At 45.0% G+C, this 23,298-nt stretch overlaps 1 long non-coding RNA gene across 1 annotated transcript; it reads right to left on the minus strand.

The window, feature by feature from the left end:
• Positions 1 to 19,110: 19,110 nt before the first annotated feature.
• LOC120440494 lies at positions 19,111 to 19,712 on the minus strand. The gene is made up of 3 exons (XR_005613286.1): positions 19,500 to 19,712; positions 19,315 to 19,388; positions 19,111 to 19,158 (listed from the first exon to the last, which is right to left on the minus strand). It is a non-coding gene; the product is annotated as an uncharacterized LOC120440494 (long non-coding RNA).
• Positions 19,713 to 23,298: the final 3,586 nt, after the last annotated feature.

Below are 23,298 nucleotides of genomic sequence, written 5' to 3' on the forward strand. Positions count from 1 at the left end.
AACTTTCCAGATTGGAGTGGTAAAGGAATCAAACACTTAGAACATATATTAGAAGGAACAGAATTTATTCCATTTGACAGACTAGTTACACAATATGGGATCAACAAGAAAAGATTTTTAGAGTATCAACAAATTAAATCCATAGTAAAAAAGAAATTTAAACCGGGTCAAGTTGAACTACAAACACCACCAAGTGTGGTTCAATTTCTCACTCTTAAAACCCCCAAATTACTTTCCAAAATATACAGAATGCTTTCTAAAATGGATGAATCAATATCGCTTCCTATTGCAAAATGAGAAGTGGATTTATCAGTTAACTTAGACCAAAACTTCTGGTCTCAGATATGCTTAAAAACCTTTCATTTAATTAGAAATCCCAGTCTTCAATTAATTCAATACAAAATACGACATAGAGTACACTATACAGGTCATCGGATGTTCAAGATGGGCTTTACGTCTACCAACAACTGCTCACACTGCCAAACCAATTCACCGGACAATTATATCCACGCTCTTTGGTTCTGTCCACCAGTTCAGAAGTTTTGGCGCGAGATATGTGAAGACTTATCAAAGTGTCTGAAATGTTACATTCCAACTTCCCCTTTAGTGTGTTTGTTGGGCAGCTTAGATAATGTCACTACAGAAAAGAATATAGCCCATATGGTTTTCACTGCCCTATGCATAGCCAAGAAAACAGTCCTCATGAACTGGAAAAATAAAAATAATCTTAATTCTAACCAATATAGAAATGATCTATTATGGTAAATGGCCTGTATTTGTATAGCACTTTACTAGTCACTAAGGACCCCAAAGTGCTTTACACAACCAGTCGTCCACCCATTCACACACTGGTGATGGCAAGCTACATTGTAGCCACAGCCACCCTGGGGCGCACTGCCAGAGGTGAGGCTGCCGGACACTGGCGCCACCGGGCCCTCTGACCACCACCAGTAGGCAACGGGTGAAGTGTCTTGCCCAAGGACACAACGACCGAGACTGTCCAAGCCGAACCGGCAACCTTCCAATTACAAGGCAAACTCCCAACTCTTGAGCCACGATCGCCCCACTAGATTACATTAGTCTTGATACAGCCTCTGCCACCACATCAGATCAATTGCTCTGGGCTCCTTTGATCAGCTCCATCACCTAGTCGGGCTGGGGGGTCATAGTTTGGTCCCACTTTCGCTGTTGTGATTGGTGTGGGGGTAGGGACAGGCTTGGGGCGTCGGGGGATTCCCCAGGAGCATCTTCCTTGGAGGGCTGAACCTGTAATACATAAATAAAATAATAATAAGATATTTTTAGTCAGTGAACTTATGTGTTTTTTTCAGCCTTCTATATCTGCTGTATTTAGATTCAAATGTCTGTATTAACAGTTCTATAACCTTCTTCTGAACATGAATGGAACACTGTAGAAAATGAACTGTTCTTCGGAACATGGCTTCTCTTGCCTACTCCTTGCTGCTAGAGACCTGGCAGCGTTTCCTCTCGCATAGCCGAGCCAGATTTGGCCTGAGGGAGGAAGCAGTTGAGACCCTCAGTATGTCTTGAAGATGATCATCCGTAAGTCTGGACCTGTACTTGGACTTATTGAAGTTCAAAGTGGAGAAGAGCTTTTCGCACAAGTATGTGCTACCAAAAAGGCACATGGTCCGCTTGAACATTCGGGAAAGCCGAGGGAAACTAGGGCTCAATTCTCTCAAAAATTGTCCAAGCTTGTCTGCTTTTCCATTCACCTCCCTGAACTTCGCTTTGAGTTCAGAGTTGCACTGCAGCTCAATGAGCTCCATTTGAAGCACAGAAGGGGCATCTTGCACATCAAAGGAGAAGGGGTCTGCAAAAATTTGAAAGGTGGCTCTGTGTGTCTTGAAGTCAGCAAATCTGCGATCAAATTCCTCCTGTAGCCTCAAAATGACATCAACATACTTGTCACCACTGAATGGTGTGCCTGCATCCACGAGTGCCTTGCATGCTGGGAAATGGCAAAGGTTTGTCTGAGAGAGCTGGGCTTTCCATAGCGCAAGTTTTGTGGAGAATGCTCTCACGTTGTCATAGGCAGCACTGACAAGTTGCCCCTGGCCTTGTAACTTCTTGTTTAGTACATTAAGCTCATGTGTTATATCAACAAGAAAAGCTAAGTCCATGAGCCATTTGGGATCACTTAGCACAGGAATACTAACTCCATCCTTCTCCATGAAGGCTTTCACTTCTGCTCTCAACTCAAAAAATCTCTTTAATACATTTCCCCTGCTGAGCCAACGTACCTCAGTGAAGTAGAGCACATCCCCATATTCTGACTCCATTTCCTCTAAAAAAGCACGGAACCTTCGGTGCTTTAGGCCCCTGGATCTGATTTGGTTGATGCATTTCACAACAATAGACATCACATTGTCAAACTTCAGGCATTTGCTGCAAAGGACCTGCTGATGGATAATGCAGTGCAGAGCAATGGCCTCCTCCACGCCTTCCTCTTCCAGTTTTTTTTTTTGAACAAGTGCCACCAGTCCATTTTTCCTCCCTGTCATTGATGGCGCTCCATCTGTTGTTATTCCAACAAACCTCTTCCATGGCAAACCAACATTCTCAATGACATCACACAGCTTGTGAAATATCTCCTGAGCGGTGGTCTGGCCATGCATTGGAATTACTGTGAGCAGCTCCTCCACCACTTCAAAACTGTCATCAACACCACGGACATACATTGCGAGCTGGGCAGTGTCGGTGTTGTCTGTTGTCTCATCAAGAGCGACTGAGTATACACTGAAACATTTGGCTTTCTCACACAGTTGGTCATAAATGTCATTTGACAGGTCAGAAATGCGATCTGCTACGGTGTTGGCAGAAAGGCTGATGTTGCTAAACTGACCTTTCTTTGCCGGACAGACTATATTTGCAGCCTGCAATATGCACTTTTTGACAAATTCACCTTCTGTGAATGGCTTTCCTGCTTTAGCAATCATCTCACTAACCACGTAGCTAGCTTCGACTGCTGCATTATTCTCTTTGGTTGCTTTCTTGAAGAAATCTTGCTGCCTCAGTAGATCTGTTTTAAGACTGGCAACCCGGTTCGCTCTCTCATCTCCCTGGTATTTTGCATACACCTCAGCATGTCTAGTTGTGTAATGACGTTTCAAATTGTATTCCTTGTGCACATAACTTTCTCTGTGCAAATAAGACATGTCGGGTGCCCCTGTGCTCAACAAAGAAATATTGCATTTCCCACTTTTCCTGAAATTGTCGGTGCTCATCACCAACCTTTCTCTTCACTGCAGGCTTTGAAAAAGACATGTTTGGGGCTATGTAAGATTTATAATTCTACTTGGTGTCACTGTCGCATTGAAGTTTCAATCAAGCATTTAGCCGACGGACGTCTCAACGCATAGAGAACGTCATTTCCCCTTCTTTTTCTTGCAACCGTAGCACGGCGATCGGCGGATAAAAAGCCGGTAGCAGTCTCCTTTGTTTTTACGCTCGATGTTCATGTCTTTCATGATAACACGAACACCGTGGCATTTGCAGATGGTAGAAAGTACAGGGATAGCGAGCGCAAAAAAGGCGACTGCTCACGGACTGTTAACCGCCGGGCTGTTGTTACAGGAAAAAGCGCGAAATGACACCGTGACATATAACAAATAACATCACCTGTTTCTGATGTTAGTTGTTTTGACTGCTTTACATTATATTGAAATATATGTAATGTTCATGTATGCTGCAATGCAAACGGGTGATGCAAATAAAAACATCGACCCACAAATTACGGTGCGACCCTATACTTAGTCCGGGTTACGAGGACTGTTATTGCCGATGAACAGGTGTCGCTATGTGACTGCAGACTAAATTGGGCTGCATTGAGTTCATTACTTTTCTTTTACCCCGCCGCCTATGCATCACAGAGTTAATATACGGCCTCTCTCTGTGAAAAAATAACTAAAAATCCCACTGACGTGTGTATAAATCTATATACGTCTAATGTCCCGCTGTGCAGCAACTTAAAAAAACCAACTTTTTTTGAAGTGTTGTGAACGCAGCGCGCTGGGGCGAATGTCCGCGTTTGCCCAATAGAAAGGAGGCAGCCAGCCAGGCACAGAAAAGAAAGAAACACTCCAGGGCAATGCTGCTGTAACTTTTACTCATTGAGAAATGTTTCCCTGCTTGCATCAAGCCCGGCTGATAGTCACCTGAGATCCATATCCCACCCCGATTGGTAGGTTAGTTCAGCTCCGCACACAACACTGTAAAGTGTCATACATTATCAAACTCGCGGGCCGCACTAATATTAAATTTTCATATTAAGGTGGGGGCCAAAAACTATCGTCCTGCGGGCCGCAATTGGCCCGCGGGCCGCGAGTTTGAGACCCCTGCTGTAAAGTGTCATACATTATCAAACTCGCGGGCCGCACTAATATTAAATTTTCATATTAAGGTGGGGGCCAAAAACTATCGTCCTGCGGGCCGCAATTGGCCTGCGGGCCGCGAGTTTGAGACCCCTGGTCTAAATGTTTTTCTGAGGATTAAGTTCAATTCAATCCATTTCAATTCAATTCAATTCAATTTTATTTATATAGTGCCAAATCACAACAACAGTTGCCTCGAGGTGCTTTATATTATAAGGTACACCCTACAATATACATACAGACAAAAAAAAAATCAATTGAACCCCTATGAGCAAGCACTTTGGTGACAGTGGGAAGGAAAAACTCCCTTTTAACAGGAAGAAACCTCCGGCAGAACCAGGCTCAGGGAGGGGCGGCCATCTGCTGCGACCGGTTGGGGTGAAAGAAGGAAAACAAGATGAAAGACATGCTGTGGAAGAGAGACAGAGATTAATAACAGATATGATTCGATGCAGAAAGGTCTATTAACACATAGTGAGTGAGAAAGGTGACTGGAAAGGAAAAACTCAATGCATCATGGGAATCACCGGCAGCCTACGTCTATTGCAGCATAACAAAGGGAGGATTCAGGGTCACCTGGTCCAGCCCTAACTATATGCTTTAGCAAAAAGGAAAGTTTTAAGCCTAATCTTGAAAGTAGAGATAGTGTCTGTCTCCCGAATCCAAACTGGAAGCTGGTTCCACAGAAGAGGGGCCTGAAAACTGAAGGCTCTCCCTCCCATTCTACTTTTAAATACTCTAGGGACAGCAAGTAGGCCTGCAGAGCGAGAGCGAAGTGCTCTAATAGGGTGATATGGCACTACAAGGTCATTAAGATAAGATGGGGCCTGATTATTTAAGACCTTGTATGTGAGGAGCAGGATTTTGAATTCAATTCTGGATTTAACAGGAAGCCAATGAAGGGAAGCCAAAACAGGAGAAATATGCTCTCTTTCTAGTCCCTGTCAGTACCCTTGCTGCAGCATTTTGGATCAGCTGAAGGCTTTTCAGCGAGTTTTGAGGACATCCTGATAATAAAGAATTACAGTTGTCCAGCCTGGAAGTAATAAATGCATGAACTAGTTTTTCAGCGTCAGTCTGAGACAGGATATTTCTAATTTTAGAGATGTTGCGCAAATGGAAGAAAGCAGTCTTACATATTTGTTTAATATGTGCGTTGAAGGACATGCCCTGGTCAAAAATGACTCCAAGGTTCCTCACAGCATTACTGGAGGCCAAGGTAATGCCATCCAGAGTAAGAATCTGGTTAGATACCATATTTCTAAGATTTTCAGGGCCAAGTACAATAACCTCAGTTTTATCTGAATTAAGAAGCAGAAAGTTAGCGGCCATCCAGGTCTTTATGTCTTTAAGACATTCATGCAGTTTAACTAATTGGTGTGTGTTACCTGGCTTCATGGATAGATAGAGCTGCGTGTCATCTGCATAGCAGTGAAAATTTATGCTATGTCTTCTAATGATGCTGCCTAGGGGAAGCATGTATAATGTAAATAGAATTGGTCCTAGCACTGAACCCTGTGGAACACCATAATTGACCTTAGTGTGTGAAGAGGACTCTCCATTTACTTGAACAAATTGGAGTCTATTAGACAGATATGATACAAACCACTGCAGCACAGTACCTGTAATACCTACCTACAGCATGTTCTAATCGCTCTAATAGAATATTATGATCAACAGTATCAAACGCAGCACTAAGGTCTAGCAGGACAAGCACAGAGATGAGTCCACTGTCAGAGGCCATAAGAAGATCATTTGTAACCTTCACTAAAGCTGTTTCTGTGCTGTGATGAGCTCTGAAACCTGACTGAAACTCTTCAGATAAGCCATTCCTCTGCAGATGATCTGTTAGCTGTTTGACAACTACTCTTTCAAGGATTTTTGATATGAAAGGAAGGTTGTCTGTGAGCGAGGGAGGGAGAAAAAGGAGAGTCGAAAAGTACGAGCTGTCTTTGACCAAAAACGGGAGCTGGAAGCATGTAAATATAATAATAACCACTACAGCCAAAAAGAGTGCCTGACGAGCCCAGTTGTAAGTAAGCTATTAAGACTCGACTGTACACTGTGTTCGTGTTTTCCTCTGAAACAATAAGTTCCGTTGGAGCAGCTCTCTCTGTCTCTCGCTAGCAAAGTTGACCCAGACAACAAAGTAAAGCTAGTTTTCAGCTACGAGCCCAACACGGAACCCGACGTACTAGCCTGAGTACCCTTTACTACGGTTTGGAGCCGCGGACCTGTTTTATATACGCGCCTAATAGTTTTCTACACAAGATCGCTGCAAAAAGTGCAGCCTTACCTAATGTCCACCCTACTGTTACTCATTTTATATAAAGATTTAAAAATCAAATTGGTATTGGTATGGCGAGAAGCTTTCAGTAATAGTAATAAATCACACAACAATAGTACATTCATGTAGTTGTAAAGTATTCAGAATACGTTACTTCTGCAATGTGTAGTGGAATACATTTTAAAAGTAACCTTCCCAACACTGCAGGTTAGCACCTCATACCACAGTGCCGCAAAAGCAGTCTCATGAGCGCTGGGAAGGACAAGCCCAGAGCCCAAACAGACAGTGCAGGAGATGACAAGGTTAGTAATTGTATGGTGAAAATTATACTTTTAGTTATCTTGATTGGCAAAAAAAAAAAGTAAATGCAAAATCTGCTTCTCACATATAGGTCATTTACAAGATTTTTTTCAAAGCTTCTTCTCTTTATTTCATTACAGCTGTCCTGTGCCAGATGTTCTGTTGACCCACAGCATCATTTCAGAAACACCAGGAAAACTGAAACTCATCACAGGGATCAAGCAGGGCTCATGATCTTCACCAGCAGCTCCCTCACAAGAGGGATAAACCCAGCATTTCATGAACACTGTGATGGAGACCTTTGCTTTGTGTAATGTTAGAAGTACTCAGATAATCCTCAGAGGGTCTGGACTTTTACATAACATATCATATCTTTAAGTCCTGTAGAAAGTTAAATATATGTTGTGCTCTCGGGTTACTCTGAATTACTTTATGATAAATAACACACTATTGACAAAAAACAGTGAAAGAATTCCAGATCACAAGTTTTTAGTTCAAAATACAAGTGACAACCTTTGACTTTAATCAGGATTTATTTAATTGTGTCAGAGAAAACATCATGTGCTCTTCATGTAGCTGAGTACATTCAGTGTTTAAAACAGAAGTTGTGCAGGTCTGAGATCGTACGGTTACGGTGTAACCTTGGTTCTCTTAGTGAGAGACTATCTCTCCACACCGTTACATATTCCATATATACGAGGTACGACCCCCCCATGGTCGTGCCGTGTGGATATTTCTTTAAGACACTCCGGCACGCCCGGCTACACCCCACAGCTCACGTATAAAACAGCTGTGCAGACGTGACACCAGTGATAGTTTGATCGGAACGCGTCTCCGAGCAGCCTGACGGTGGACAGATAGTGTCTCACTAAGAGAACCAACGTTACACCGTAACCATACGTTCTCTAGCATATCGAGACTCTCTCTCCACACCGTTACATATTCCATATGTACGGGGTAACTCTGTAAGACACCCCGCGAGGAGAAAGTGCACCGCCGAGAGTGAAGGTGCCGGGAGTCAGTGACAACGCACCAATAGAGACACCACCCTGGTCAGGGCTTCGCAATGTGAAGGCCGAGCCAGGGGGTGGAGGCAGCAGTCTGCAGACGCCAGACTGGCCTGAACCGGTCATGCAGGACGCAGGACCACAAGTGATCGGCCGCTCCAGGTCAGCCCAGGAACCGCGAGGCAGACCGCCAGGGAACATAGCACACCGAGCAGCCAAGTAGCATCCCGCTGGCCTACGACATGCGGGCAATGCCAGACAGAGAGTCGGCGCTACAGGCTGGAGAACTCTCACTCGCCACAGCGAGGTTCGACTGGCGTGTAAGCCGGCAAAGCGGGCAGCACGCCAGGGGAACACAGCCAGCAACCGCAGGTCAAGCTAGGGATGTAACCCGTCCATCCTCAAAGCCGAAGCCGCCCCGAGCTGTTGACAGACGGGGGGGGCTGGCAGCCTAGCTTACATAAGTGGAGGGCTGAGCAAGGCGATGACCCGAAGGTCCACCCTTCGGCACCAACACCACATGCTCGTCCGCAGACAGAGTAGCCTCAAGAGTAAACTCGCAATGAGACACTCAAGGTCAGACACAAAGTCCCAGCTACTGGACGTCCCCATTCTGGCCGTGTACGTCTGTGACACACAGGCAAAGCATCAACAGGGAAGCAGCATCGCAGGCTGGGGACCTCTCACTCACTGGCCAAAATGTCAGACATAGCAAGGTCTGACAAGCTCAACCCGCAGCATGTGGTTGGAGCGACGGAATGCCAGAAGCATGGTCGGTCGGCTAGGACGAGCCCGTGCGTACACTCCCCAAGGATCTCCAGCTGGAGCCTTCGGAGCCCAGGGCCCGAACCTGGAATCCCAGGAGCAGAGAGAGGAGGAGAGGAAGCGTAGCTCACTGAGCCGCTGAGAAGAGACCCTACTGGGTGCCTGCAAGAAGCGGGCAATGCCAGACAGGGAGCCAGCGCCGCAGGCTGGGGAACACTCACCCGCTGGCTGAGGCATCAGACACAGCGAGGACCAACTGGCGGGCAAGCCGGCGAATGCGGCAACACGCCATGGGAACACAGCCTGCAGGCGCAGCAGCCTATACGCCAGACAGAGACTGGCTAAAGGAGGCTGGAGAACACACATGCGCTGGCTGACGGTATCAGACACAGTGAGGCCCGACTGTAAGCCGGCGAATGCAGGCAACACACCAGGGAATACAGCCGGCAGCTGCAGTGCAGCCGCTAGAGGGGAGGGCCAAACCAGGGACGCGACCCGCAGGTCGCTCCAGGGCCAAGTGGCTGCTGAGCGCTGTCCGTAGACACGGGAGCCACAAGAGTGAACTCAAGGACGAGACACTCGAGTACAGCCGGCGCTGCAGGCTGGAACACAACACACTCGCTGGCTGGCGTAACAGACACAGCGAGGCCTGGCTAATGTGTAATGGGTGAACCGCCCGAAGGGAGCCTGGGGCTGCAGGCTGGAGAACACTCACTCGCTGGCTGACCATCAGACACAGCGAGGGCAATACGCCAGGGGAACACAGCCTGCAGCTGCAGCAGTAGCAGCAGCAGCAGCAGCAGCAGCGGTGGCTTAAGCTGCAGTCAGAGCCGAGAAGCTGCCCCACTCGACCAATGACAGGAGCCCTGCTGGCCACATGAACCGTGTACTGCGGGCAACACACCAGGCAGAACAGGCCACACTAGGCTGGAGAATGCCACTCACCGCAGCGAGGTGAGACTGGCGTGTAAGCTGGCGAACGCGGGCAAACACCAAGGGAACACAGCCTACCAAGCCACTCGAGCACAGCAGCTGGCTACCGCTGTGACAGAATCCGGGATATGCGGATGACGCTCCAGACAGGAAGACGGAGCCGCTGGCTGGAGAAGTCAAGTCACAACAGATAGAGAGAGAGCTTTTCGCAACAGCTCGGCCACTCAGTGGATGGCCGAGGTAGGACAAGGCCCTGGGCTTGTCCCAGGAGCAGAGCAGCTGACCTGCACCATCCACAACAGGGGAGGGGCTGGTGGCTCAGGCCACTGAGGGCTCAGGCCACTGAGGGCCCAAGTGAGGAGCAACCCAAAATTCATCACTAGGGCATAGCAACCACTCCGCGGTGTCTGTAGACAGGGGGCCAGCAGAGTGGGCCTGATGAGACACTAGCGGACAGTCGGGAGCTGACAGCTCACTGAGCGGGCACCTGCTGGCCATGTGACCCGCGACACAGGGGCAACCCACTAGACAGAAAGCCAGCGCTGCGTGCTGGAGAACACTCACTCGCTGGCTGACATATCAGACACAGCAAGGTCTGACTGGCGTGTGAGCCAGCGAACCGTGGGCTATACGCCAGGGGAACACAGCCTGCAGCAGCAGTACAGCTGCAAAGATGCAGGGCCAAGGCAGGGATTCAACCTGTAGGGCCCATCCAACCACGGAGCCGCCCAGCCGTCCGCAGACGGGGGGGCTGGCGGTCTAGCCCGCTGAAGCCAAGTGGGGACTTAACCCGAAGGTCTGCCCCAGGGCTGAGCGATCGCTAGCGCTGTCCGCAGACAGGAAAGCAGCAAGAGTGAACTTCGAAAACGAGACACTCATGCACAGCACCGCAGGCTGGAGAACACCCACTTGCCGGCCGAAGAATCAGACACAGCGAGGTCTGGCTGGTGTGTAAACCGGCGAATGTGGGCAACACGCCAGGGGAAGAAAGCCAGGAGCTGTGTCAGCTGACATGCCAGAGAGAATCTGGCTAAAATAAGCTGGAGAATGCTCACTCGCCACAGCGAGGTCCAACTGGCACGTAAGGGGAAGACAGCCTAGAGCTGCAGTGCAGCCAGGGACGTGACTCGCCAGGGCTGTCAGCTCACTGAGCGGGCCCTGCCAGCCACGTAGACCCGCAACATTTGGGCAATGTGCCAGACAGAGAGCCAGCACCGCAGGCCGGGGAACTGCCAACCGCTGGCTGGAGAACTGCCAACCGCTGGCCAAGCCGTCAGATGCAGCGAGGTCCGACTGGCGTATGAAACCGGCGAAGTGCGGGCAACAGGTCAGGGGAACACAGCCTGCAGCAGAGCTGTCCACTAGGCCCAACTCAAGGATGTCAGGAGGGAGGAGGGTGGCTGGAGGACAGCTGAGCCTAGGCTCCGAGTCCTCCCTGCCTCAACTGAACACAGCCATCTCCGCATGCCTGCATAGGCCCCTCAGCTTCGTCATAGCGAGGTGGCCGCAGGGTGGACAGGCAGTTCCATCAGGCAACCCTGGTCGTCTGACCGGAGCCAAGCATCATAAAAATCAACCTCCTGACAATCAAACCTCCACCAGCCCAGGCCTCAAGGAGGCGGGGCCATGGGAAGGAACGCTGTGGGAGGGGCCCGGAATCAGGCGACTCAGACATGGGTTCCCCCGTCCGGGCCCCACTCCATGGCAGCCAGAGGGAATGGAAGTTCTTCAACATCCACCCCACTATAATCGACCTCCACCGGCCCGGGCCTCACAGAGGCGGGGCCATGGGAGGGAATGGTGCGGGAGGGCCCCAGAACCAGGGAACCCAGACATGGGTTCACCCGTCCAGACCCTACTCCAGTGGCAGCCTGAGGGGATGGAAGCTTCTTCAACATCCACCTCACGATAATCAACCTCCACCGGCCCAGGCCTCGCAGAGGCGGGGCCATGGGAGGAAACGCTGCAGCCATCATCCCCATTTAGCCTAAGAGGCACAGGATTGGGGTGGGCTCTCCATGCCCGGCCCTCCTGCAGCTGTTGTGTCAAACTCCATCCATAGAGAGAGCGACAAAATGGCCACCAGCAGGGCATAAGTAACCCTCACGCCCCTGTTAGGGCATGCCGCCCTGCCCAGGGAAGGCCCGAAGGGGCAACTAGGGACCGGGGGGGGCTAACGGGGGAGGGGCCAAAGGCAACTACTCCCGCCATGCACGGCAGCAACCAACTGTGGGCAGGGGACCATAAATGCTGGGAGGCAGGGCACTCACTGCCTGCAACCAGGCCAACCAGGCAGCAGCGGCACCTTAGGCAGTAGGTGCTAAGGCTGCATGATAGCAACAACCTTGAGGTCCTCTCTGCTAGATGGGACCTCAGGAAGGGCTAGTTCCCACACCCGGCATGCTCCAATCATGAGCTGAAGGGACCCATCTCGCCTGACACTGTACCCAGGGACCAGCAGGGGGGAGCCCAGTGACAGGTGGGCAACACCGGAGGAAAGGATGGAAGCTTCTTCGACATCCATCACCTGACAGTCAACCTCCACCAGCCCAGGCCTCACAGAGTCGGAGCCATGGGAGGGACACTGTGGGAGGGGCCAGCAGTAAATCACCAACAGGTGTGGGAGGGGACCGAGCCCATTGCCTGCCCAACTGGAGTCACAGCAGTGGCAGCCATGTTCCTCATAGTAGCCTGCTCTCTCATTTTTGGAGGCAGGAGAAGGGGGAGGGGCGGGCCATTTAATGCTTTCAGAAACCAAGCACAGCCTGGCTAGTTCGTGCTGGCAACAAAGCAGTGCATGCAAGCGTCAGCTACTTTAGCCAGCACAGCATGCTCTAGGCTGCTTTTATGTAGTTATTTATTTTTCCTTTTTCGCCCAGGCACAGCCACACTGCTCGTGCCTATCGTAAAAAGGCAAAAATGCCATTCACAGACATGTTTGGGACGTGTGGGCTGCCATACTTCTGCTACCAAGCAAGGGGGCAGGGCCACACGCTAACCAGGAAGAGCTAACAGGTAGCCGGCATTAGCCGCAACCTGAAGTCCCCTTTCACTGTTTATTAGCTCCTGTGTCACAGTGCTGACAGGTAAAAGCATATGCGTGGAACTGTGACACATTTCCCCAATGTAGCCGAGCTACGAGTGGAGCCCTGCTGGCCGCGTTAACCCGCCAGCGACACGCCAGACAGGCTAACCGGCTGGAATGCTACTCGCAGGCCGGCTAACGATTAGCTGGCACGAACCGTAGCATAATTCCCCACTGTTTATTCCCCACAGTGTTAAGCAGGCCAACAGCGAACACTTGGAACGCTGAAGCCGTATCTCCTCTGCTTTGTTAACACACATAGCAGCCAAGCTGCACAATGCCCAGGCCACAGCGTATGCTTGAACGCTGAAGTTGTGTCCCTGCTGTATTTCATCACTGTAGCCGAGCTACTCGCTAGCTGGCAGCCACACAGTGTGGTCCAACCGGTGCATAAGCCTTTGTTTTTTTTGAGGCGATAAGCCGGGGAAGGGAGACCAACCAAGGGGAAGCAAAAGGCCAGCTAGGGGGAACCAAGCTAAGGGATACCAGGGCATACCAGGGGAACACCGGGAAAAACCAGGGCATACTGGGGGAATACCGGGGCTACCAGGGGAATACTGGGGAATACCAGGGGAGAGGCGGTGCCCATGGAGGATGCCGAAGCACGCTCCTGACGGACGCACATGCATACAGCACTCTCAAGGCAATCACACACACACACAACACAAGTGGAGATCAAACGATCACCGGTGTCACGTCTGCACAGCTGTTCTATACGTGAGCTGTGGGGCATAGCCGGGCATGCCGGAGTGTCTTAAAGAAATATCCACACGACACGACCAAGGGGGGGTCGTACCCCGTACATATGGAATATGTAACGGTGTGGAGAGATAGTCTCGATATGCTAGAGAACAGCAATTTTCTGAAACACCAAACTGAGGTACAGTTAATGCTGATGTATAGCGACACAGTTACATGGGTGATTAATCCTTTTGACTTTTTGTCTTTAAATTTATCAATAAAACAGCTGCAGATTTCACTGACAGCACATGTGGTACTTTAACCTTTGTACTGTTTTCATCACTTAATTTTGGAGTTACTACAAAGAGTGAAGATATAGGATGATTTGTCTGCTGTCACTGGGTGGTGCTGAGGTCTGAATCTGAGGACAGCTCCTGTAATCACAAAGAGAACAGAATCATCACAAACTGAAATATAAAGTTTATCTCTCAAATCTGAAATAAAGCTGATCCTTCTCTGTCCTCACACACTCGGGATTTGAAGTTGTTCAGTCCTACAGTTCTGCTGACAGCTGACATGAGCTGTTTATTTATTTATTTATTTTTCCTTATATACTAACACATTTTCCAATATCATGTTTACCTTTGAGTTGTTGATGCTTTATAAATAGACATCTGCAAAGATGAGATGATGGAGCAGGTTTCAGTCCTGGTTCAGTCTGCTGCTGCATCCTGGTCACAACATCCAGAGGTGTTAGTGGTATTGAACAAGAAATATTAATGCTTCAAATTATTTGTCTTCAAGGATGCAAGCTGTACAGAGTACTGCACATGTGACTTTGTGAACATAACTCATTAACAATAATTCGGACAGTTTTTTAACCTGAATATTTGCAACAAACTCAGTAAAAAAATATACAGAGTCAGACATTTTAACTTAAGCTGCTAAGCGGAAGTAGTTGATTTCAGTACATAAATATCGGGCTTTGCTATTTAATCCGTAGCTCTTGACTAATGAGGGGTTACTGAAGTACCAGCTTTTTAAAAGTTGGTGTTAATGTCCTTCCACGTGTGGCAAGCGAGAGAAAACATGCTGCTGTTTGCACATATTTAATAATCAGCTCTGCACAGAAGCAGAGCCCAGCCTGTTGCTCTTACAGTATAATACTCATAGTAAAAGTACAGTAACCGTGTTTAGTTAGTCACTGAGCAGCCCGGTGCGTTTCTCTTGATTTCTTTAGTCAGGGTAAATTCATTCAGCTGCACGGGTTAGCTAAACGAACAAGTTTCCCCTACAGCCAAGTGCTAATCTTAGCTAGCTAGGTAGCTAGCTAAGGACCTAAGTTACGGATTAGCTTACAAACACATTTAACTTATCAAAAATATTGCGGTGGGGCCTCAGGTCCTCCTGTCCGGTAGTCCAATTTACTGAAGAACATCTCAGGCTGTCACTTTGAAATAGTCGGTAATGTAAACGCTAGACCTCTCAGCATCTGCCATTCCCGAACAGCGTCGGCCGTGTTTTCTACAGTCATTGGTCAGCATTACAATATATGCAAATACATGCGGGTCGGAGCCCCCCCCCCCAGCGTGCCCCCGGACGCCAAAACAGTGCCTGCAGATTGAAACTGAAAAATGGATTGAAACTGAAAAAAAAATTGTAAGTGAAAACAAAAAATTTACAGTTTCAATTAATTGTTTTTCATTATCATTTTTTTTTCAGTTTCAATGCAAGATTTTTCAGTACATTTATTTCAGTTACAATATTTTTTTTCAGTGTCAATATGTTTTTTTGGTTTCATTTCAAGGTGACATCATTCTGATCCCATACTTACCAGGTTTCAGACTCATAGATGAAATACAGGGCAGGGGCTGGTTTTTTGTAATTTTGTAGGGGGCGCTGTGGCACCATTTTGTAATATTCCATGAAAATAATCACATAACAAAAAAGCCGTCATCACATTGGAGGTGTGTGCAAAAAGACATGACATTTCCTGTTCCTACTAGGTGGCGCTCTGCGTATTCCTAAAAGTGGGCATATCAATCTGTTCAGGGCAGGTTTGTCATCACGCCTGTAAAGTCTGGTACTGATCAGACTGGATTTCTTTTGAGTTATACTAATTTGTTTCTTCATGGTGAGACATCAATGTTTGCCATGTTGCTGGGGTCACGCCCTTTCGCAAAAGCTCACAGTTTTCAATGTATTGCCAAGACCAACTCCATAAGGCTTTCCTGGAGGAATTTGAGGCTGCACGGGTCACCCATCTCTATACTGTACTCCAAAGTGTAAAACGTTAAATGTCCTGTTCCCACAAGATGGCGCTGTCACTGATGTCAAATATGGCAGTCGAAATTTGTTCAGGGGTGGAGCCTTATCAAATGTGTGCACTTCGAACCAGGTATGTATGACGGAATGAAAGACAATAAGATTTTCATGGAAATCACGAATCACGAATCATCGAAATTCGCCGTGGCGCCACGGCCACACCGTATCCCGAAAACTCAAAACAAAACTGACTGTTTTGTTTGTCTCCACATGATACACGTGTGGGTCAAATTTCATTCATGTAGCTCAAACTATGTGTTTGTAGGACTGCATTTAACAAAGCATAGGTGGCGCTCCAGAGCCATTTTCTAATGCTCATATGTAAAATGATCAAAATACGAAATTTTTCACTAGACCTGACATGTGTGCAAAATTTCATGAGTTTTTGAGCATGTTAAAGCCCTCAAAAAGTGACTTGTTTTGCCTGAATAATAATAATAAGAAATGGATCAGATACAATAGGGCAAGCATATTTAAATGGCGGCCCGCGGGCCACATGCGGCCCAGAAGCAACCTGCAAGTGGCCCTGCCTGTGTTCCTGGCAGAAACACAGAGAAAATTTAAAAAATTAATTAATTAATTTAAAAAATTAAAAAATTAAAAATTCCTACAGCGTAGTGTAGACTGTGTGTAGACCCCTAGTAGCATAGCAATATTTAACCCACAATGCACCGTGATGTAAACATATTAAACAATCATCGTAATATATGATGCGACAACAGCATGTCTTTCTCAGTCCAAAAGCATAAAATTGACAATGAAAACCATCGGTTTAACCCTGCCTGGACTGACAAATACTTATTCATTTTACCGCCAAATCCAAATGCCAAACCTATGTGTTTAATTTGCAGTGAGTGTGTTGCGGTACTTACGAAGGTACCACAATGACAAACACCAGACTTTCTACACAAACTTTCCAGAGCAATCTCAGGACAGGGGTTCAAAAGTACAGTTTAATTGCGAGTTTAATAATCTTACAACCGGAGTTGTACTACCATGGTGAGGGTCCTGTACAGCCCAAGAGAGAGCTGCAGCAGCTTCCTTTCGTGTTGGCTTCTTGGCGAAGAAGAAAAGGCCTTTCACAGATTCTGAAACGGTGAAATACTGCATGCTGGCCGTGGTGAATGCGGTGAAAAGTGACGAAAAAATTAAAGTAAGTGTGACATCTGCTATTAAAAACGTACCCCCTGTCAGACAGTTCAAATATTCGTAGAGTTGAAGTTATGGCGTTAGACGAGTTTGAAATGCTGTTAGATGACCTGAAGAAAACTGATGTAATGTCTATAGAAGGAGATGGGTTCACAGACAGAACTGATCATGCACAGTTGTGCGTATATGTCCATTTTTTTGGATGGGAAATTGCTCGGCTTACTACCGTAAGAGGGACACACAGCTGGCGAAATAATGTTTGAGAAGATTTCAGCTCTTTTTGAGGAAAATGGTCTGGATATGAAGCGTGTCTGTATACTTGTGACGGATGGGGCTCCATCCATGGCAGGAAAAGTGAGTGGTCAGCAAAACATTTATTTTAATTTGAAAGGGAATTATCAAAATGCTTTTTTTAAATTATTATTTCAAATGTCCAAAAAAATAGTTTAGTTATAGCTCCTTTTTTTTTTAAATGGACCTTTTGGTGTGCATTTGTGAGAGGTCACGAGATTTACAGGGGAAAAAGGAATAAAAAAATTACTTGTTTATCAATACAGTTGTGTGGGTTTAAAATTGATCATGATCTGCTGCTTACTGGCTGCAAAAAAATATATGACCCAGATAAATTCCTCGGTTTGAAAATCTGGCCCAACTAACTTCTTAGTTGAATAGCCATGCAATAGGGCCTTCGCACTGTCAGTGCTCGGGCCCTATAAAAAGGATGTCAGACTAGGTGTTGTCTGCTAACTGCTTAAGCCGCTAAATCTCCTGATTTGTAATAATAGACTTGACTTGACTTTTGATTTTCTGGTCACTGTTGTATTTAGTAGCTGCCAAATAAAGTTCATCAGTGAAAATCAGTTAGACTTAAAATGTGTGGTTTTTTTTGTTTTGTTTTTCACAAACACCATTGTAAGCCCTCAAAAAGTCACTTAGGCACAAGTTTTTGTACACAGATTTTGCCATTTTTTCACTGTACACAATCACAGGGAATTTTAAATCAAACAATTGAGATAATATTGCAGAATTGCAGACGTTTACCTTTAATGTGGGTGGGTCTTTACAAAAATATGGCATCAACTGTTTAAGTATTACAAACATTTTTATCTTTAGTGCCCAATTTTCAGCAGCTCAGTAGTAATTGGATGGCCTGACATCATTTTATATACAAACATCATTTTTTATGCTTTGACTGAAATACTTAAGTCTATACACCATGAACATCACGAATACTGTGTTTCCTCCCTTCAGATGTTCTTCTTAGCATTTACTACAGAGTCTTCGGCTGGTGCTTCTCTTTGGTTCTCTTTATCTTCAGTTTTGTCTTTAATAGCTGCTGTATTGCTTTGGTAAGTGGACTGATTCTTATATAGTGCATTTCTACTCTCCCTGCTTTATACAATATGCCACATTCAACCATATGAACTTCCCTAATTAACATTCACACACGTTCATACTCCAGTGGATGCATCAGAGTAACTTGGGGTTACTAACTTGGGCCAAGTATTTTGCATGCAGACTGGGGAAGCCAGGGATTCAACCACTAGCCTTCCTAATCAGTAGATGACCTGTGCTAACTCCTAAGCTCCAGCCACCCCTTTTTCAATGTGTTTTTGCACTGTGACACATTAATCAGCTGAGCAAGAGTAGAGAGTAAGACATTTTTCATTGAAAATGGTCTGCTTTCTGAAAATAATTCAGAATTTCAAAAGATTTTTGTTTTTCTGTTGAGCCACAACACTGACCTATGAATCGTGCAAGCTTTTTTAAACTCTCTATAAGACCAAGTCATTCAAAAATAAGTGGAGATTTTCAATAATCTGTGTGAATAAATTACGAAAAACAACAATGCCATTCAACATAGGTTTTTATTCATTGTTGGTTCATTTTCAATTCATTCTTTGTAACAGTAGTAGCTGTTGGTGAAGGAGCAGCTTATCGTAGAGCGGCAAGAAGAAGCGCTGCAAGGAGCGTTGGATTCTGCAGAAGTGTTGGATTCTGTAGAAGAGCTGTTAGCAGGGCAAGAGAATTTGTGGTAGTCCCAGTAGTCTGCAAGAAAATCAGTAATAAATATTATTACATGGGATAATGCATTCTCTGTTGAATGGCTTTCTGTGGATATGATCATATCGGAGAGTCCAGTGTGTCTAATGTTCAAACGTAGAAAGACAAACATGAGACTCACCCCTCCCTAGATGAAGAACGTGCATCACGCTCATGTGCTGAGTCATTCTGTTTAAAAAAAAAACATGCAAATGTGTTGTTTGGATATGACCGTACAGGAACACTGATACAGTTTCTGGTGACTCGATTCAACACACAGTGCAAGATATATTCCTATATTACAGATGACATCACTAGTACAGTCTACAGTCATATTACACTTACAGGATTTGCCAGAGCAAGGCTCAGCAGGCATCCAAGCAGAAACACAACCTTGATCATGGTTTCAGTGATTTCACCTGTTAACAATAATTCTGATGAGATGTGGTCAAAACCATCAGCAAAATAACCATTCCACCAACATTACACTGAAAACACAGCTGCAATAAAGGATTGATGAGAAATGTTACCGTCAGGTCTTCACAACTTCAGCAGACTGTCTCAGAGATGTGGATGATTGTGGTAATGTTGTACTGACAGCGGAGCTTTTTATACACAGTTGCAAGTGATGATTTAACCTCATTTGCGTAACTGTTGGGAAATTGTAATTCTTAGAAAACATTCTCATCTTAATATAAGAGGAAACACTATTAGGCAATATTTAAGAACACACCTGATTAAATCCTTTTGGTAAAGCACACTTAAAAAGCAACAAGCTGCAGCAATGCTGAGTCTCCATGTCAACTCCATTGCTGTTGAAAGTTTCGATTTCAAACTATGTGCCAGTTTTTAAATTTTACTGTTAGGCCACTAAAACAAGAGTTTTGATTAAAAAACAAAAAACCGGATACTTTTTTCTGAATACTATCATCACGTTCAGTGTGTGAAGAAACTGTAAAAACTGCATCTTCTAAGGACATTGAAAAAATGCCACCCCCTTTCCCTATTGGTGAAAAAATGTATCCTGTCAACCAATCAGAGAGTTATATGGCAACACATGATATCTGGTTGTTTAGGAACCCCTGAAAAGGTTAGAGGTGACGGCAGTGAGAGAGCGAGAGAGAGGTTATGAGAGCAATATAAAAGGATGTCAGACTGGGTGTTGTCTGTTAACTGCTTAAGCCACTAAAGCTCCTGATTTGTAATCATAGCGAGATATTTCCACCTGTTTACCAGTTTGCAAACACTATGGGTGGACACCTACATTACAGTGGTAATATGCATTGCTTTCTAGTTATATGAAGCAGTGTTTCAAAAAATTTTTGGAGCCACGGTCCATATTTCACATTGGAAAAATCACACAGCACACCACCAAACCAAAATGTCACAAAAAGCATATTGATAATTTTCCCTGGAGCACCCATAGCGGAAATGATTCGGTTTGTCCCCAATATACCTTTTTGCCTCGTTCTGACCACTAGTCATGTTATGGCCTTCATCTTGGTCAGAATTTTCTCCAGAACCCAGGTCAGATTGACTACTTTTTCTTTTCAAGTATTCATCTACTGCTATGCAATTGTAATTTCTTCTTCCTGTCCTTCTGTTTTACTGGGAGTTGGCAACCTATTTAATTAGAGCAGGTAGTTATACTGCCCTCTAGTGGAAGAGAAAGTAATTGTTCTGCCGGTTACTCATGCCCATTGCTTAGAGTACTAATCAGGTGGAACCAGATAATCTTCCAGGGCACGCCTGATCATTTCTCCAGTGGTTGGCAAACACTGATATTGTCACGGAAAATGGGGTGAGGTGTTTAGAGGAATAAATGAGGACTCAAGAGCAGGCATTCGCTGAGATGCGAAGGAGGGTTATTGCAACATAAAACACAAGGAGAGACTGGCGAAACAGAACTAAAGATGAACTACACTGGGAGAAACTAAACTACAAAACAGCAAATCAGAACATGAAGCAAAGTGGGGGAAGGCACATGAAGGTTGACAGCAGGGAGAACACATGGTAGATACACAGACGGACCAGCAGTCAGCACACAAGTAAGGACGACTTAAATACACACTGAAGAACACAGGGAGATTACACACATGTGGGGAACACAGCTGGAACTGATGAGCCTGACAAGATGGGGGCAAGCAAACTGAATACGTTGACATAAGACATGGACATTCAAAATAAAACAGGAAACAAGAAACAATTAACAAAGATGCAGACTTGACACTGAAATAAAGCTACACTAAACACGAAGGCACAAGACACAAACCCTAAGAACAAAACCCTAAACCAGAATAAACTGAAACATAGAATTATAGTATTCAAAACAGGATAACTAAACAATCAGAACATAAACCATAATACAGATAAATACCAAAATACAAGAAACTGAAAATGCTGGGTCAAATGACCCAGGACCGTGACAGATATAAAGATTAATGTTTACATTGAAGTATTGGACAAATCTATTGACCTGTATTATTTCATCAAGAACATCCAGAACACCACTACAACAACCTCCTTCTCTCTGAGACAGTCTGCTGCAGCCTTAAAACTTAAGGTAATTAAATCTTTACTCTCAGCATTTCTTGTGTAAGGATTGTGAAAGATAATTGTTTTTGTTTTTTTTCAGTTTGATGTATTTGTCATTTTACTGTCTTATTTTCTTTAATGTGTTTGTTGTTTTTTTTCAACAGGTATAATAACTGAAACCATGCTGAAGGTATTTCTGCTTGGATGCTTCCTGCACTGAACATTCAGAATGTCACTACAACAACCTCCTTCTCTCTGAGACTGTCACAGTCCTGGGTCGGTGACCCAGTGTTTTGTATCTAATTTGTGTTTCTTGATTATTTGTTATTCATGGTTTTCACTGTTAGTGTTTTGGTTTCTGTCCTAGTATTTCTAGCTCCCTAGCATTTCCTGAGTTCTAGTTCTTAGGTTTTGTTATTTGGCTTCCCTGTGTTCTGTGTCGTCTGCTCATTGCCCTCCCATCCCGCGTTTCACGTTCCTATGTTCTTTGTCTCCCCGGTCTCTTTGTTAAGTTTACGTAGCTTGTGTTCAGTCGCCATGTTTCCTGTTTTACTTTGAAGGTCTGTGTCTTATGTCATTGTATTCAGTTTTCCTTCCTCCCTGTCTCCCTCCTGTGTTACCTCTGCATGTCTTCCCTGTATTGCCTCAGCGTTCTCTCCGTCAGCTTTTCTGTGTTTCCTGGTTCCTCATCCCTTGGTTCTGGTCCACCTTCAGGTTATATGTTTATGGTTAGTTTTCCCTAGTTTAGGTTTTGTTAGTTTTCTCTGTTCCACCTGTTTGCAGTATTTATCATCCATAAATAAAGGTTTTAAGCCAGCATTGCATTTATGATGCCAGCACAATGTTGCGTGTTTTGCTTTACTTTTCCTCTTTTCTAAATTGAATCTTGACTTTTGACTTTCACAAACACCATTGTATTGTATGGTTAGGCACAAATTTTTGTACACAGATTTTGCCATTTTTTCTCTGTACACAATCACAGGGAATTTTAAATCAAACAATTGAGATAATATTGCAGAATTGCGGAAGTTCACCTTTAATGTAATAATAATCTTTTAAATCACGTTTAAAAACATACATGTTCGACATTGTATTTAAGGTCAATTAGGGCAAACTGCATCCGGATTGCATTGGATTATGTAACTATTTCATCATATTTTCATATTTATAATTTTATTATATTTTGATTTTATCTGTACTATGATCTTATGGAAAGCACTTTGGTGTACTTCGGTCTTTGAAATGTGCTATATAAATAAACTTTGATTTGATTTGATTTGATTAATGTGGGTGGGTCTTTACAAAAATATGGCATCAACTGTTTAAGTATTACAAACATTTTTATCTTTAGTGCCCAATTTTCAGCAGCTCAGTAGTAATTGGATGGCCTGACATCATTTTATATACAAACATCATTTTTTATGCTTTGACTGAAATACTTAAGTCTATACACCATGAACATCACGAATACTGTGTTTCCTCCTTTAGAATTACAGGAATTATTTTACGGTTACTGTTCATAACCATCATCTTTATCATTGCATTAATTATCATTTCATCAAAGCATTTATTGAAGTTGTTGGCATTATGTTATAATTTGTATTACAGGGGTTATCATAATCACATATTAACATGTTTATTACAGGTGCAGTTAGAACCACTTTAAATCGTTGAGTTAAATCTATAATCTTAAAAGCTTATATGCTGATTATATGGTTACAGTAAAAATAATAGTGGAGCAAAGGCCTGAATGTATTCAGCAACATGTGGCACTAGTCTACCTGACAACAGGTG

Source organism: Oreochromis aureus, linkage group 6 (assembly GCF_013358895.1).
Source record: "Oreochromis aureus strain Israel breed Guangdong linkage group 6, ZZ_aureus, whole genome shotgun sequence".
Classification (NCBI taxonomy): Eukaryota; Metazoa; Chordata; class Actinopteri; order Cichliformes; family Cichlidae; genus Oreochromis; species Oreochromis aureus.